Here is an 18,125-nt window from a genome sequence, read left to right on the forward strand (position 1 = left end):
AGTCACAGACTAGTCACAGGCCAGTCTCAGATTAGGATTTTGCAAAGACTGTGGTCACTATTTACAAGACTGCTGCTAGATTCCTTCAAATTATTTCCATCGTGCACTAGGCTATACGTCATCATCAACAGGAACTCACATGATAGGCTACTCATATCAAAGTAATTTTTTTCGCGTTTCTGCAGCATTGTTTGATAGTGTGACATCACTAACAGATATAGAGTTGTTCTGTCACGTAGAATAGCCGACTAATAAATTATAAGAAATGAAATAACAAATAATCATAGGCTACAGCTGTAGCCTATTTTGCCCCTTCCGTTTTCGTGTTCGTCGACCGAGGTCACTATTGGTTTTTAATGTTCACGTCACTATTTGCATGAGCCACGACTGAAAAGACTTACGATAATATCAAACATGTTTGATATTGTCGTAACGGCAAAACTAGAAAAAGACTGACTCCGACGGACTTAAAACCGCTAAGATTGGCACCTTACACTAAACGATTTAGATGACGGGAGCGCGCCGAGATTCTGGAAAAGTAGTCGGCGACTGTTAAAACAGACCAAAATCGTGCAATGTAAGCCAGCCTTAAGTCATCTTTTGTCTTTTAATCCTGTGGCACCAGGGAGCATCAGAGAAACACAATCCAAACACTGAAATACTGGCATGACCCTAAGGATTCAGGAAATTTATAATTTACCCATACTATCTGATTTGGAGGGGGTGATTTTCAGTCTTATATCAGACATGGCGTTTGAGGAAATAATATTATAAATTAAGCAGAAAACATAACAATTAACAAATGAGACATGGATTCCTATATTATGAGATGTGATAAACGCAATTATGACATTGCCATTACTGTAAAAGGTCAAGGTCATGACCTTTAGGCATGGTCAATGACATTTTATGAAATTTTTGCACAGATTGCATCATTCAAGGCCACAACACTAATGAAACTCCTCATCGGAATCCTCATCAGAGGAATACGATTGTTCAGCAAAGTCATCCTTCGGGTTTTTGCACAGGGAAAGTTGTTGGCAATGGCAACACACTGACATGATGGAGTGACACAGTCCCTCTTGCATGAGCAGGACAGCAACTCAAGTACTGCTTGTGGACCAATGGAGACATTGAACCAGTCTATGGAGAGCTGCAAGTCACCATCTTGGTCCACTTTAGACCACCCATGCTCAACTGGGGAAGGAACTTCAGGGTTGTTCTCGATGTATCTTCTCCAGATAGCACCTTGATGGTTAGCTCTGAGACCGTGCTTCCTGAGAGAATCTGAGCATGGAGGTAAATGCCTGATTCTGGACTTGGAGCTGTAGGCCTACATTTGACATTGTGAACTCCTGTAAGGCTGCATATGTGGCACATAGAGTATAATACTGTACTCTTATTAGTTATATAGTAGGCTAAGTGTTTATGTTTAACCTATAGCCTTTAAGTATGTTGCAGACACTCCCTATTTAGTATACCCTAACATTCCAGCCACGCGACCACCTGTAAGTTTAAAGCTGTGGGTTCGAACGGAGTTCTTCAGTTTAAATCTGAGACTCAAGTAAAACACTTTGCTGAACCATACGGAACTCTTATATTCTTTCAGGTGAGTTCACATATGAATGTGTATCAGAACAATGTAACAGTCTATCTTGTTCGGTATTGGAACTGTAATTTTGTCACTCATAGTAAATATGTTGCAAGTGGTTGTTAATGTAGCGATTTGTTAAAACCGGAACATTAACGTTAGATTGCTAGTGCTAGCATGCCCTGAACATCGGTAGCCTAATCCCTTTGCCAAATTGAGTGTGAGTGGTCAGGTGTTAACACTTGTCTCCACTATTACATAGAAATGTAATAATGGCAACAACAGGGCAGTAAAATGAAATGTTATCGCCTACTGTTTCTGAACCGTCCTTGATGACGGTAAAATGTCAACTGTCCGAGTGAAACAGCTGACTAGCAGCTGAGCGATTTAGTTTATCGTTGCCATGGCAGCGGGCAGTTCATTGGTCGTTTGCACATAAATAAAGACGATCGTAGTAATAGAGATTTAGACGTTGTATTTATATGTTGTTGTTATTGCTATCATTATTATTATAATTGCACTATATAGCCTAAGTCATACTGTTATTTATATATTGTATATTGTACAAGTATTGAACTTGTCATGTATTGAATTTGTAAGTTTAAATCTGAGACTCAAGTAAAACACTTTGCTGAACCATACGGAACTCTTATATTCTTTCAGAATATCCACACTCATTAAATATGTCACCAAATGGAGTAAATACTTCATAAGTGTAACATATTTTGGCGAGCCAAGCCCAGGAGTGATCCACGTCAGCAGAGGATCTACTCCAGTGAGACGACCCAGAGTCTTTTGATCACCATCCCGTCAGCAGTTTATCTACGGTCTGTTCAAGGCAGAAGTATGGAGTTGTTACTGACTGAAGTCACTGCCACCTTGTACCAACTGGATCACCCACTCATTATCAGAGTCTGTGAGTATGTGAAATGTGCTTTGCCTGCCGAGGGGGGGTTCACCAGCAAAACAAAAAGAGGGCTGAATAGACTCATTGAAGATAAATTGGAGGAAATGGGAGAAGAGGAAGGCGATGAAGGACGTGTCTGTGTGTACCTGGAAGGCCTACTTTCATTCATGGAAGAGATGAGAGAGGAGAAAAGAGGTCCACTGAAGAGCACTTCACCTGATCAAAGCTTTCTCATTCCCATTCACAAAGACTCTTCAGCACATGAGCGCCACCCGACAGAAAGATTACCACCCCTCAGTCGTCATGCAACGGAGGAGGTAAGAAACAGCACTCCTTGTCACACACCTTTGCCTGAGGTCATGCTACGGAGAGAGTTTAAGATCATGGGACAGATAGGCGAGGGAGGACAGAGAGATAAGCTGTCCTACACCAGTCTAGTCCACCAGATTGACGCAGGCCTCCGGAAAGGACACTCAGACCAGGAAGTAATTGAAGCAGTAATCAGAGCAATCAGCCCAGGTCTCCATCTCAGGGATATGCTTGAAATCAAGAGCAATTTGACGCTTTCTACTCTGAAAACCATCCTGAAGGGTCACTTCAAGGAGGAGAGCACCTCTGATATCTACCACAGACTAATAAACCTTTCACAGGAGTCGAAGGAGTCTGCTCAGACCTTCCTGTTCCGTGCCATTGAGCTGAAGGAGAGGCTGCTGTGGAAGTCCAATGATGGAGATGCAGATGACTACTACGACCCCAATATGGTACAGAGGAGGTTCCTCCGGGCGGTCGAAACTGGTCTTTTGAGTGACTCCATTAAATTTCAGCTGAGGCCTTTCCTGACTGACAGTAAGGTGAATGATGAGACGCTCATTGATAAGCTGAATGAGGCGGCCAGTCTGGAAGGAGAGAGACAGAAGAAGCTGAGAAAATCTGCCAATGGTAGAGAAGCACGTCTGTGTGAAATCCAGGCAGATACCTCCAGTGCAGCTCCAGCAGCCACGAAAAGCTCCTCCTCAGTGACTGCAAAGGAGCCACAGGCTCAGCCAAAGCCAGCTCCATCCCAAGACTCTGCCACCCATCTAATGCTAGAGCAGCTCAGGGCTGATATGTATGATATGAGGCAAGTGTTCTTCGCAGCCATGGAAGCCACCACCCAGCGCTCACAGAGACCACCCACATATCAGCCAGCAGCAAGAGAGAGACCAGAGGCCAGGCAAAGACCCAGGGGCTGTGCAGCATGTCAACAGGCACAGAGAGGAGATTTCTGTGATCATTGCTTCCGCTGTGGGGAATCTGGCCATGTCTCTCGAGGGTGTCGGAAATTACGACAGACGGGAAACGAGAATGGGCTACTGAGAGGAGACCGCCAGTAGCTCCAGGCTCCAGGTCCCACCACAGAGCTGAAAAGGAGGGAGGTGAGAGAACACTGCAGATAAACAGCATTCACCCCTCCGTGCCACCACCAACGCCCATGCACGTAAGCTACATGAAGCCACACAGAAGAACTAAGCTAGTGAGCCTCATTGGAAAACAGTGCCTGGTGAGCTGCAGGATAGATGACATCACTGTGGAAGCTTTGTGGGACAGTGGAGCACAGGCCACTGTCATCAATGATGCCTGGAGGGCTGAACATCTCCCCCACACCATTCTCAGGCCCATTAAAGAACTCCTGGGACCAGACACATTGACTGGGTTAGCAGCAAACAGGACTGAGATCCCTTTCTGTGGCTGGATTGAAGTGGATTTCAGGTTGTGCAATCCAGAGGGAGAAACAGAGGCCCTTGCTGTACCCGTCCTTGTGTCAGATGACCCCGGCATGGCAGAGCGACCTATAATAGGATACAATGTCATCGAGGAAGTGGTCAAAGCACAGAGCCCTGGCTCCAGAGTGGACCCTGCAGCAATCCAGACTGTCAGTACCACATTTTCCATCAGGCCCAGGATAGCCAGAATGGTGGTGAAGCTAATACAGACTCCAGACCAACATGAAAGTGTGGCAGTGGTGACTACAGGCCGCAGACGAATCCACCTGTCTGCTAACGAGGTGACAACCATTTCTGTGCCTGCCTGTTTGGGAGCCAGATTCAGGGGTCATGAAGTCCTCTTCAGTCCCAGTGACCTGCATCCACTCCCAGATGGCCTGGAAGTTACAGAGGGCCTGATAAGGACAGACGCTGTCAGAGGAAGGGATCTCATCCAAATTCCCATTGCCAACACCACTAATCACTCCATTGTTCTAGACCAGCGCACCATCCTTGGCCACCTGGATACAGTGAAGGCTGTGTATGCTGCCACGCTCCCTCCCGATGAACCGGAAGGCTCAGCCTCCATGTCCACTCACCATGTCACCTGTTCTGCCGTCAGCCTGAGCCCTGGAAGCAGAGGAATGCAGAGTGAGGGAGGAAACACCAGCTGTGGAAAAACACACAGACCAAAGTGGCACCCTCCAGTTGATCTGGAGCACCTGTCTGAGCATCAGAGGGAAGCAGCGAGAAAGGTCTTGTATGATGAGTGTGAAGCATTTGGGTATGACGAGAACGACATTGGCAGTATACCAACACTGAACATGCACATCACACTCCATGACCCTGCTCCTGTCCAGAGGACGTACATGTCCATCCCCAAGCCACTCCACACAGAGGTGAAGGAGTATCTCCAGGACCTTCTGAACAAAGGTTGGATCACCCCCTCTAGGTCCCCGTACTCTTCCCCTGTGGTATGTGTGAGGAAGAAAGATGGAAGTCTTCGTCTGTGCTGTGACTACAGGGAGCTGAACAGCAAATCAGTGCCAGACCGTCACCCCATCCCTCGCATACAAGACATGCTGGACTCCCTGAGTGGCAGTTCCTGGTTCTCTGTCCTCGACCAAGGCAAAGCATACCACCAAGGGTTCCTGGATCTGGTGAGTCGCCCGCTGACTGCCTTCATCACACCTTGGGGCCTCTATGAGTGGACGAGAATTCCATTTGGCCTTAGCTCCGCCCCAGCCGAGTTCCAGAGGAGCATGGAGGAGTGCTTAGCCGGTCTCAGGGACACAGTATGTCAGCCGTACCTTGATGACAACCTGGTCCATAGCCCCTCTTTTGAAACTCACTTGGAGCATGTGAGAATGGTGTTGAAAAGGTACAAGCAGCATGGTGTTAAACTAACTCCCCGCAAATGTGAGCTCTTCAAGAGGAATGTGAGGTTCCTAGGGCGAATGGTCAGTGAAGATGGGTATACCATGGACCCAAAGGACATAGCTCCTGTACAGGCACTAAAGGAGAGGAGGCCAGCAACTGTAGGACAGCTGAGACAGATCCTAGGTTTTGTCTCATACTACAGGCCATACATTAAGGACTTCTCAAAGGTTGCAAAGCCTCTGTATGCCCTCCTCTCTGGAGACACACCAGGCCCAGGCTCACCCAACCCACCAGCAGCCGCAGTATCCAGGGGAAGAGGGAAGAAAACAACAAAGAATTTCAGCCAAAAGTCTTCTCGCACCCCTATTAATTGGACGGCGCACCACCAGTCTGTGTTGGACCAGTTGATTGACTGTCTGTTATCTCCTCCAATCCTAGGTTATCCAGATATGACACAGCCATTTGTCATGCACTGTGATGCCTCACAAGATGGCCTTGGAGCGGTCCTTTATCAGAGACAAGGTGGGAAAATGGTGGTAATTGCATATGGCTCCAGGACTCTTACACCTCCTGAGAAAAATTACCACATGCACTCAGGCAAGCTGGAGTTTTTGGCCATGAAGTGGGCCATTTGTGTGAGGTTCAGAGATTACCTGTACCATGCCCCATCTTTTGTGGTGTACACTGACAACAACCCGCTCACCTATGTTCTCACCACTGCGAAGCTGAACGGAGCGGAGCTGGCCGACTTCAACTTCACCATTAAATACCGGCCTGGGAAATTCCAATGCAGATGCAGACGGGCTGTCACGCATGCCTTTGGACATCAACAGCTTCATGGGTCAGTGCACAGAGGAGATTCAGACAGATGCCATCAGCGCCACCATGACTGGAGTCACAGTGGGGAGAGAAGAACCTACATGGGAGAGTGTGTATGTCCAGGCTCTGACGCTTGTCCCCGATGCACCCTCCGACACCTTAGGTCCTCCCCTAACTCCTGAAGAACTCAGGGAAGCCCAGGAGAAAGATCCAGTTGTGGGCAGAACCCTCTTGTACATCCATCGTAATCAGAGGCCAGCAAAGCATGAGCTGTATGTGGAAGACTCCGATGTTTGCACCCTGTTAAGACAGTGGCCGAAGCTTTACCTCAATAGTGAAGGGGTATTACACAGGAGGACAGTGGAGAAAGACCAACTTGTTCTACCCCGTGTTTTCCACCCTCTCATATTCCAAGAGCTACATCAGAAGATGGGACATCTGGGGGTGGAAAGAACATTGAGCCTCATCAGAGAAAGATTCTTCTGGCCAAGAATGCATGTTGATGTTGAAGAGTTTGTCACCAAGAAATGTGAGTGCCTCAAAAAGAAAAAGCCACAGCGACAAACAAGAGCCCCACTCGAATCCATTAAGACTTCCTACCCATTTGAGATGGTGTCTGTTGACTTTCTTCATCTGGAGACCTGTAAGCATGGATTTGAGTACATCCTGGTGGTAATGGACCACTTCACCCGATTTGCACAGGCCTACCCGACTAAAAACAAGCATGGCAAGACAGTTGCAGACAAGCTGTTCAACGACTTCATCCTCCGATTTGGTTTTCCATGTAAAATCCACCATGACATGGGAAAGGAGTTTGACAACCAACTCCTCAAGAGGTTGAAAGAACTGTGTGATATACGGGGGTCTCACACCAGCCCTTATCATCCGGAGGGGAACGGCCAGGTGGAGAGGTTTAACAGGACACTGCTGGGCATGTTGAGAACCCTGACAGAGGAGGAGAAAGCTGACTGGAAGACCTCTTTGCCCAAAGTTGTCCATGCTTACAACTGCACCCGCTCAGAAGCAACGGGCTATTCCCCCTATTTTCTCCTGTTTGGCAGATCCCCCAGGCCTGAAGAAGATCCCACTGCGGATTGAAACGTTGCCTTTTATGAAGTAAATAAAGTGTATTTTTGGAGCCTACCCAGTGTGCGGACCAATCCAGTCTATTAGATCCCCCAGACTCCCTATTGATCTACTGTTCAATCTTGGAGACTGTGAAAAACGGGTTGGACACAAGGACTATGTGGCAAAGTGGCAAGAGAGGATGAGAGAGGCATATTCCATCGCCAGTCAAACAGCAACGAAGGGGGCAGCTCGAGGCAAGTTGAACTATGACAAAAAGATCTACGGTCATGAATTGCAACCTGGTGACAGAGTCCTGGTCAGGAACTTATCTGAGCGCGGGGGCCCCGGGAAGCTCAGATCATACTGGGAAGACAAGGTCCACATAGTAACTCGAAGAAAGACTCCTGATGGTCCCGTCTATGAGGTGACTGCAGAGAATGGTAAAGGAGGCATGAGAGTGCTTCATCGTAACCTTCTCTTACCCTGTGACCACTTACCTGTGGAGGAGCCGGTTGAGTCTGTAGCCCCTGGTGTGCACCGTAAAAAGCCAATAAGGAGGCCAACAAATCCTCCCCTCACAACAAGGCAGACAGAGCACAGTGACTCAGACTCAGAATGTGACTCAGAGCTGGAGTATGGACTCAGATACCCCTTGCGGAGCCGTCGCTCAGTCATCCGGAGAGAAGAGGAGTCCTTGCTGGATCCAGATGCTGACCCCTTTGAGCCCTTGACCCCTGACCCCAGGCCCTTGTCCCCTGCCCCCAGGCCCTTATCCCCTGCCCCTGGGCCCCTGCTGCCCATGTCACATGTCCCTGACTCTGTACCACACTCACCTATCCCCATGGTCTGTCATGCACCACACTCACCTATCCCCATGGTCTGTCATGTTCCTGAGCATCACAGGTCCCCACCCCAATCTACTGGTGCAGATAGTGTAGGGCTGGAGGAGCATCCAAAAGAGGCACAGGTCCCACACCACCTGTCCCCTGCCGTGGTTGACCACGGTGCCATGGCATCCTTACCCTACCTGTACCCACGAAGACACAGGTACCCTCCGCAGAGACTGACTTACACTGTGCCAGGTGTGCCTAGTGACAGTGACATAGGTGTGGGAGAGATCAATGTTGTGCCCCATTGGCATAGCCTCCAAGCTCCTCTAATGCTTTGGAGGCCTTGGTAGTTGTTGTTTTCAGTGCATTTGCTATCTTAGTGTGTGTTCTATATGTGTGTGCAGTCCTTTCAAGGACAGCCCTGAATGTCAGGAGACATTTTTAAAAGTGGGGGAGAGTGTGGCACATAGAGTATAATACTGTACTCTTATTAGTTATATAGTAGGCTAAGTGTTTATGTTTAATCTATAGCCTTTAAGTATGTTGCAGACACTCCCTATTTAGTATACCCTAACATTCCAGCCACGCGACCACCTGTAAGTTTAAAGCTGTGGGTTCGAACGGAGTTCTTCAGTTTAAATCTGAGACTCAAGTAAAACACTTTGCTGAACCATACGGAACTCTTATATTCTTTCAGGTGGGTTCACATATGAATGTGTATCAGAACAATGTAACAGTCTATCTTGTTCGGTATTGGAACTGTAATTTTGTCACTCATAGTAAATATGTTGCGAGTGGTTGTTAATGTAGCGATTTGTTAAAACCGGAACATTAACGTTAGATTGCTAGTGCTAGCATGCCCTGAACATCGGTAGCCTAATCCCTTTGCCAAATTGAGTGTGAGTGGTCAGGTGTTAACACTTCGCTACCCTAGAATAATAAGGTTCTATCTGACATTTTTGTCAAAATTGAGTTATTTACATATTCTTACTCTGGTAGAAGTTGTGAACATTATTTAAGATGTTTTTTAGAAATAAAATAAATTTTGGGTGTTTTATTCAGAAAACAAAAAGGTTCTATCTACAAAGTTACACTCAGACTTGGAATTATAAGGTTCTATCTATGTGGCCCAATCATCTTTTGGAATGTTTACAGAAGGACCAATCAAATACTGTCTCTTTACGGTGCCAGGTCTTTTTCACCCCAGTATTTAGCAGATCTAAAGCCAAAGCCTGATCTACCCGCAATTTAAGAGTTTGTGATTTCAACGATGAACTAAATAAGAACAGGTGAGTGCGCTTCTTAAAACTGCTTTAATTTCTGTTCTAGTTGAGGATATTGTCATTCCTGTGAAGTATTAGAAGCTAGCTGAGGAGATAGTGCTACTCATTGCCAAATAGCTAGGCTATAATACCAGGCTATTGATAGAGTGCTAATGTTAATTTAGTAGCTTATCTGTAATTTAGCCATCATTTTAAGGCAAGCCTCAACCTAAGATGGGATTTTGTTGAAATAATATCTTTCTTCATCATGCTTCATACTTTTGGATTCTTTTGACGAGAACTCTTAAAAATAGCTCATGCTAGCTAACGTTAGCTAGCGTTAGCTAATGTTAGCTAGCATCAGCTATCAGTAACTAATATGATACAAATCAAGTTGGAAATTAAGTTTATGTTTGCCAAGGAGATGATTGGATATGACTGAATGTCCATGTGCTATTGCATATTTAAGCACTTTGGTGTAATGCTGCTGTAATGTGCTATTATACATTGACTTGACATGAGTATATTTTATACTAGCTAGCGCCAGCCATAACAAATCTATTTTGAACTGATGTTTGCCAAGATTTTGTTTGGATTTGACTGTATTTGTTGCTGTAATGGTGTTGTAATGTTTGTAGAGGAATATGCCAGGCAGAGAGGGGATGAAAAGAAAGATCACCTGCAGGAGGGACTGAAGCAAGTAAAAAGGTAACCTTTTTCTCTGTGTGTGTGCGTGCGTGCGTGCGTGCGTGCGTGTGTTGGGGTGTGTGTGTGTGTGGTGTGTGTGTGTGGGGGGGGGGGGGTATACATGGGCCTAAAAGGACTTTAATGTTATGCTTTCTATTGACAACAATGGTATTTAATCAGAAATGTTCCTACAGGTTGGTATTGTTGAGCATTTCTGTGATGGTGGCGGACGAGGTAAGACCTGTGGAGGAGGAGTTGAGGACCCTTAAAGAGGAGTTGTGGTCTCTAGACAATTGTTTTGATATGATCCTTATTGATATGAGGAAATTATTGTTCAATAAGCCTTAATGTTAGATTGTCAACATGAGCTAGTTGTGTGTTGAATAAGTGAACAGTATGTGATGAAGGCTAAGTGAATATAGTGATACTACTGTATGTATATATTTTATTGCATTAGATCATTCTTATTGCAAGTAACATCATCTGAAATGAGCTCCATTTTAAGTAACCAGTCTTGGGTTTGAAATACCTTGTTGATAAGCAAACCATTTTTGATCAGTTTTTATCTCAATGAGTACTCGTGTCCTTCTGGCAGGGCTATGTCTCCTGGCTATGTGTAATGTTGTATGACACAGTTTACATTTAAATTCTTAAAATATGAACTGATAAACTATCAAAATAAAGACTGATTTTAAATATTCATTCAACTTGTTTTGCTTTTCTATTGAAAATGCTTGAAAGATGAAAGTAAAATGATGCACTGGATAAATAGTGTGTTATAGCAGTAAGTGCATAAATGCATGCCAATTTAAAATATTATTAATAAAAATACACTTTTTATTACATTAACCAAACATTCCAACAGTATTTATAAGTAAACTGTTAGAATACATCAATAATCATTGTTCCTTTTTCAGTTTTTGAAGATAGAACCTTCAGAGCTACAAGGTTCTATCTACAATTGACCTGTTTCAAAAACCCTAATTTACAATTCATGTAGAATTTTGATATCTCAGATGTAGAATACATGTATGGTGTATGTAACTCTGGTGCTATAAAGAAATCTGCTCCATTTGTCAGTTTTGCTATTTGCAATGCTAAAACTTTAAACCTCAATATCTCAAAACTGACCTGAACGCAGATAGAACCTTATTATTCTGAGGTAGCGACTTGTCTCCACTATTACATAGAAATGTAATAATGGCAACAACAGGGCAGTAAAAGGAAATGTTATCGCCTACTGTTTCTGAACCGTCCTTGATGACGGTAAAATGTCAACTGTCCGAGTGAAACAGCTGACTAGCAGCTGAGCGATTTAGTTTATCGTTGCCATGGCAGCGGGCAGTTCATTGGTCGTTTGCACATAAATAAAGACGATCGTAGTAATAGAGATTTAGACGTTGTATTTATATGTTGTTGTTATTGCTATCATTATTATTATAATTGCACTATATAGCCTAAGTCATACTGTTATTTATATATTGTATATTGTACAAGTATTGAACTTGTCATGTATTGAATTTGTAAGTTTAAATCTGAGACTCAAGTAAAACACTTTGCTGAACCATACGGAACTCTTATATTCTTTCAGAATATCCACACTCATTAAATATGTCACCAAATGGAGTAAATACTTCATAAGTGTAACATATACAACTCAGGTGTCATTGCCAGTCTGCCCCAACCTTCTGAAAGGTCTCACAGAAGTTTTCATTCTTCTGAAGAAGTTTTAGGGCTGACACTTTACCACAGCCAGCAAATGCACTTACAATGTCGCAGCCTGTGTATACGTGTAAACCAGGCAAAGCCTGACACACCTGTGAACCCAGACCACAAGTGAGTTGTGAGATGTTTATGTAGCTGGTGCGATTCTTTGTCCCTGTCCTCAGGAACAGGCCACATGTGAGTGTGGCACTGGTAGCCATGCTCACAAGGATGACAGGTTTGTGATCAGTCCTTGAAGCATGGCAAGCATGGAGTAGCATATAGGTTTCAGCCTCTTTATGAGTGGACGACAGGTCTGCTACCTTGTGCACTCCCTGTTGGGTCACCTTGTAATCTTTGGTTGTAGTGTACAGAACCTTTTCACCGAAAAATCTTGTTCTAGACTGTTCTTTGCCCCAATCCTTGAGCAAGAAGGTAAGGTTTGTTTTGTTGCTTTGTAGGAATTTCTTACATTGTTGAACTGTGCCATGCAGTGATCTGTTTGACGTCTGTGCCGGAGTCTGCACCCCTGGCCACTCTCTCCAAGTGTTTGATAGAAGCCTCATTATATACTGTACACTATATTGCCCAAAGTATTTGCTCACCTACCTTGACTTACATATGAACTTCAGTCACATCCCATCCTTAATCCATAGGGTTTATTATGACATCGGTCGACTCTGCAGCTATAACAGCTTCAACTCTTCTAGGAAGGTTTAGGAGTGTGTTTATGGGATTTTTTGACCATTCTTTCAGAAGCGCATTTGTGAGGTCACACACTGTGGTTGGACGAGGCGTCTGGCTCTCAGGATCCGCTCTAATTCATCCCAAAGGTGTTCTATTGGGTTGAGGTCAGGACTCTGTCCAGGCCAGTCATGTTGGAACAGGAAGTGGCCATCCCCAAACATCCCACAAAGTTGGGAGCATGGAATTGTCCAAAATCTCTTAGTTAATTCTGAAGCATTCAGAGTTCCTTTCACTGGAACTAAGGGACCAAGCCCTGCTCGGGGGTGGCCCCTTCCTGTTCCAACATGACTGTGCACCAGTGCACAAAGCAAGGTCCATAAAAGTATGGATGGCAGAGTTTGGTGTGGATGAACTTGACTGGCCTGCACAGAGTCCTGACCTCAACTCGTATGTGAGTCAAGGCAGGTGAGCGAATACTTTTGGCAATATAGTGTACATAAAAAACAATGTCAACACGGGTGCTGTGACTTGCTTCAGCTTGCACAGCGGACAAGGCATAGTCTGCAATATCAGCAAATGTCTTGCCATCACCGTTCAACTTCTGAACAAGTGCCATGCCATCTATTACACAGGTGAGCTGTCTACTCTGTGCAGTCAGTAGGCTACCATCTGAGCAAATATTCGATTATCAGCTTTGAGGATATCTTCTTTATTCCCAGTTGTGCATGTCTTTGCCTTTCCCTGCATTTAGGAGAACGTTTTCAGTTTCATTTTGGAGAGTGGTGCATGGAACTGCTTTGCAGGAGGATTATTCTCAACACGCTTAGCAGAGAAGGTTCTGTAGGCATTATTGCCAATGGTGTGTGCATTCAGGAGGTCTTCAGCAACATCTGCTGGTGTTGTACTTCCAGTAGACAGAGAAATGAGGGACTCACCACCTGCAAATGGACTTATCCAACTAGAATCCATCAGATCCACAGTGCTTGTAATGTGTTCATCTTTGGCAATTCTGCTTTGTCCAAGGTCCTTGTGAGAATAGTCACTTTGTTGGAGTCCCAGGGAGCTTTTCAATGTAGACAGGTAAGTGCTTTTGTACTCAGCAGAAATGTAATATCTTGAGACAGCTGCTGGGCCTTCAAGCTGAACCCTTTTGTGCCTCAAGCTGTCTGAGTGTCCCTCTAGGGCCTGGTCAATCAGAACCCTGCCAAATGTGTTTGTTGCACTCAGCTAGGCCGAAAAGCCTGGAGAAGATGTAAAGATCTGATTTCTCATGTTCAATGTGGCTCATCTCTGAGTAGTAAGCAGTGAGTGACCTTGCACAATTCAGATTATCATAGGCAAAGGTCCAGGGGATGATTGATCGAATGCTAGCCATGTGCAATGCCCAGTTTCCTTCACATGATGCCCTCATAAGGTTTAGTACAACCTCCACCATGTCAATATATGACATCCAAAAGCTGGCCAGTAGACCTTGCTGAGACCTGAGATGCTGCAGGAATTCACAGAAGTACTGATGGACCTTTCTGAAGACTGTACAGTCAAGTGATTCTTCTACAGTGGTTGATGATATAACCTCAGAAAAGACACTCAAGTCTAGGCGCAGGATATCTAGGAGACCGTGGGCATCAGGATGGTTATTTGTGAGCCACTGGTGAAACTGATTTCAGACTAGCTTAGGGAGGGATTCATACATGATTTTATGGAATCTCAGAGATCTATTGTACTAACACCACTTGCAGATCCCTCGGCCACAGCTCCAGATTCAATGCATATTCCTTAGGCCTGCAGCCTGGAAGCACTTCCCAATCACTCCCAAGAACATACAGATGGTGTGGAAGACTCCAAGTCTTGGCACAATGTTGTGAAACCTGTCTCTATGTGCCCACAGAATTTCTGTAACTTTACAGTAGAGAGCCTGATAAAAGGCAACTGACATGCTAATGCTTAAGGAAGTTTTTTTTTACTTTGAAGGAGAAGCTCATGAACAGTTGCCATCAGTCTGGCCGGGGCATTGATGGTTGGCAGATAGCTGAAAACACTGGGAATAACATCCACAGAGTTTGATGCTAAGATGTTGTAACCTGTCCAGCTAGGGACGCTTTGATTTGTGACAGAGTGCAGTCTGCAACCATAAGGAGTTCTTCAAAGCATCAGCACAGATATCTGTCTTGACCTCAACATAGGATCTAGTTGGAGGACCACACCTAGGACTTAACATCCGAGGCTGCACTGCTATACCATTGACCCTATGGGATGTTCCACGGCCTGTAAGTGGCTCTTCCAGCCTGTCAATATTGTCCCAGGCTAGAGCTGTGGGCACATATGGCTTCACTTGGTCTGGAGTAACCCCACCATCCTGTCCTAGCTTGTGCACGCATAATGAGATGTCAATTTCCTCTAGCATACTGTAGGGTACACAATGACTAAATCTATTAGTATTAGGAATATTCTGATGAGATTGACATTACCAGTAAGCGACTTCACAGCATAAGTCAAAAGGATATGCTTGGAAGTCTTCACTTTGCCATGAGATATGACATACACTACAGTAGATCCATGCCAAATGAGTCTCTTAGTCGTTGTTCCTTCTCATCAGTGCTTGGTCAAATACAAGATAGCAATGACTTCACAGAAGAAGGCACAGAGGAATCGGAGTCCAACTCTGTTGGTAGAGTTCACCATGGCTGGTCGTAATTGAGATGCTTCACATCTCGATGGATTTGTTTTACAACAACCCGTCATGAAGCTCCAACGCCAACGGTTGGTTTTTCAAGATTGATAATCCTCTTCCTAAGGGCCATATTCTCTCTCAATATATACATGTCAAGTTTGAACATTTCTCCAAATTAGCGCCTATTTTTAGCCTGGCTAGCACCTACCACTTCTCAAATGAGACTTGGTCTGGCAGCCAGATGTAAATTTTTTTGTATTTGAAAAAATGCCCAGATCCGTTCATTGGGCACCACGGATGTCTATCAAATGCGTCTGTGCATAGCTCATCATCATCATCTTGCTTTCCCCCCTGTTCTGTGATTGGTCCCCTATCTCAGGCTGCCTTAGCAGCATGAATGATATCACAGCGCAAGGCAGGACGGGAACACCCAGGCTAGCCTATTTCAGAAATTAATCCTCATTTGCATATTATGTCATTCTTTTTAAGAAAACCTGCAATACAAGCAATACTTGTCTTAATCTTTGTGATAAACTGGGAAAGTTTTGTGGTGATATATATATTAAAAAAAAAAAACCCTATTTACCAGTATTTTCTTGCCTGAGAACAAGGCATTCATTTTATAATGTAAATATGTATTAAAATTGTATAAAATATGTATTAAGGACCTTTTGAACTATCTAAAAATGCAGAATAACAACTTTTTTAAAAAATATTTACCTCAGACTTTCAACTCGACATATCAACAAATTAGCCTAGGGATAATAGTACACTACTGTTTCTGTCTTTGAAAAAACGGCATGTCTGATATAAGTCTGAAAATCACCCCCTCCAAATCAGAAAATATGGGTAAATTATACATTTTCTGAACCCTTAGGGTCATGCCAGTATTTCAGTGTTTGGATTTTTTGTTTCTCTGATGCTCCCTGGTGCCACAGGATTAAAAGACAAAAGATGACCTAGGCGGAAATGGCAGGAAAATGTGTGTGATTAAAGGTTTGAAGAGCTCCAGGGTTGGCTGTACTTATCCAAAATGTTCACTAAATGATTTAAATGAAAGCCCAGAGTCTCCCCTTTAAAATGATACCAAACATAACAAAATAAAATATTCCTATGTGTCCAATATCATGATCAGATAGGTCAGTGTTCTGCTTGATTTATACGCATTATTTCTTCAACCTATAATTTACATTATGTGTCATAACTCAAAACAGCTACTCTTGTCAGATGGCCATCATACATCACTGGAAAGCTGAGATTCCAAGCTTTCAGGAAAGGTATGGTAGCCTTTGCCACCTTTTCGGTAACGGTTTCCATAATTTGAGGCCCTGGCTCACAGTCTAACGGGGTGGCGCTGTGGGATAATGCTGGTACTAGATAGCCACTAGCCAGCAAGGTCTCGGTTAGATATTGAAAGCCAACGAGACAAACGAGTTTTCAAGCCACTCACGTACTTTTGTTTTGGCGCTTTATGTGATTTCAGGTGAGTCAGAAATAACAGAAAGTATATATGTAATTCATTGGTTAGCAATTCGTGTAATGTTTGAGTAGATGACACACTGTAAAATGTTTTCACTTGTTAAATACATGTTTATTTGTAATGGATGCTAGCTAGCTAACCCAGTCTGCTCGACTAACTAGCTGTTATAGCCTGATGTGAACGAGTAGGCTGGCTGGGAGATCTGCGGGCGAATGAGAACGTTAACAAATGTGCTGTTTTGAATGCGAGTTAATGTTTATGTGAAGCAGTACAGATGGTACGGGTTGAGAATGCTCCTTTCATTCCCGCACATCGGGACTCCCGAAGCATCGGGGAAACTGCAACCGCAAGGGGGCAACATAGACCGCCCGAGTTTTCGAATGTTTACAGCCTACCTCACAGCTCTCTCACTCGACGTAGCCTATAACTCAGTCAGTCCAGCAGAGATGCCAGAGCAACGTTTTGGTCAACGGAGAGGGAGAGAAATGCTCCGCATATCCGTCTCATTTAATCATTAAAATGAAAGTGATTGGCGAAATTAATCAAACGACGTTTCAATTAACCATTGTTGAAATGAATGAAAATGGTTTTAGAAACCTATAGGCCTATCAGAAGGACTATTTCCTTCAATTCAACCTGAAATAGGCTACTCGAAAGGCAACCTTAGATTAATTCATGAATTCATTACGGTTAGGCCTACAAGACCGCATTTCCGTGAATAGGCTATTATTGTCAACGTCAAGGCGAAGACGAAAGAGATGGACAAGATGGACATTTTGGCAACATTTACATGCTAGGAATACTTAGAAATGTGTAAGCTATTTTAAAACGGAGGCTTGTTCATTTTAACCGGCGACGTTTCAAGTACATTTCCCGAATAAAGCCTATTGAAGTTCACATCCAGCTGTGGCGCAAGTGGTTGATGCATAGGTATCGTATGCCAGCGACCGGGGTTCGAAACCTAGTCGAAGAACCTCTCTGGAACCCATCAAAAGAAAATGCATCGATTTATTAAAAGAAACGAAAGACTTCCTGTTTTGAGATTCTTTTTATGTTTGCGATGTCTGCTGAAAAGAAAAGTTAATATGTTAATTCGTGGTTCAGCGCGCACTCACACACATTTTTACATTGACATAGTGTCGGGCTCAAGTGTCGTGTCGTCCTCAGTGCCGCATATAGGCTATAATGTAGTGACCTGGTTAGACGAGTGTGGGGGAGGGGGAATGATCGCACAAGACAATAATGCTCTTCATGAAATGGATCTCACAGGCGGCTGTCTGTTTTTAAATGTAGCCTA

The 18,125-nt window shown here is 44.2% G+C and overlaps 1 long non-coding RNA gene across 1 annotated transcript; it reads left to right on the top strand.

Annotated features, from left to right (window-relative positions):
• Positions 1 to 9,550: 9,550 nt before the first annotated feature.
• On the top strand, positions 9,551 to 10,549 carry LOC134062259 (uncharacterized). Its single transcript, XR_009935425.1, has 3 exons — positions 9,551 to 9,626; positions 10,238 to 10,307; positions 10,481 to 10,549. It is a non-coding gene; the product is annotated as an uncharacterized LOC134062259 (long non-coding RNA).
• Positions 10,550 to 18,125: the final 7,576 nt, after the last annotated feature.

Source organism: Sardina pilchardus, chromosome 1 (assembly GCF_963854185.1).
Source record: "Sardina pilchardus chromosome 1, fSarPil1.1, whole genome shotgun sequence".
Taxonomy (NCBI): Eukaryota; Metazoa; Chordata; class Actinopteri; order Clupeiformes; family Clupeidae; genus Sardina; species Sardina pilchardus.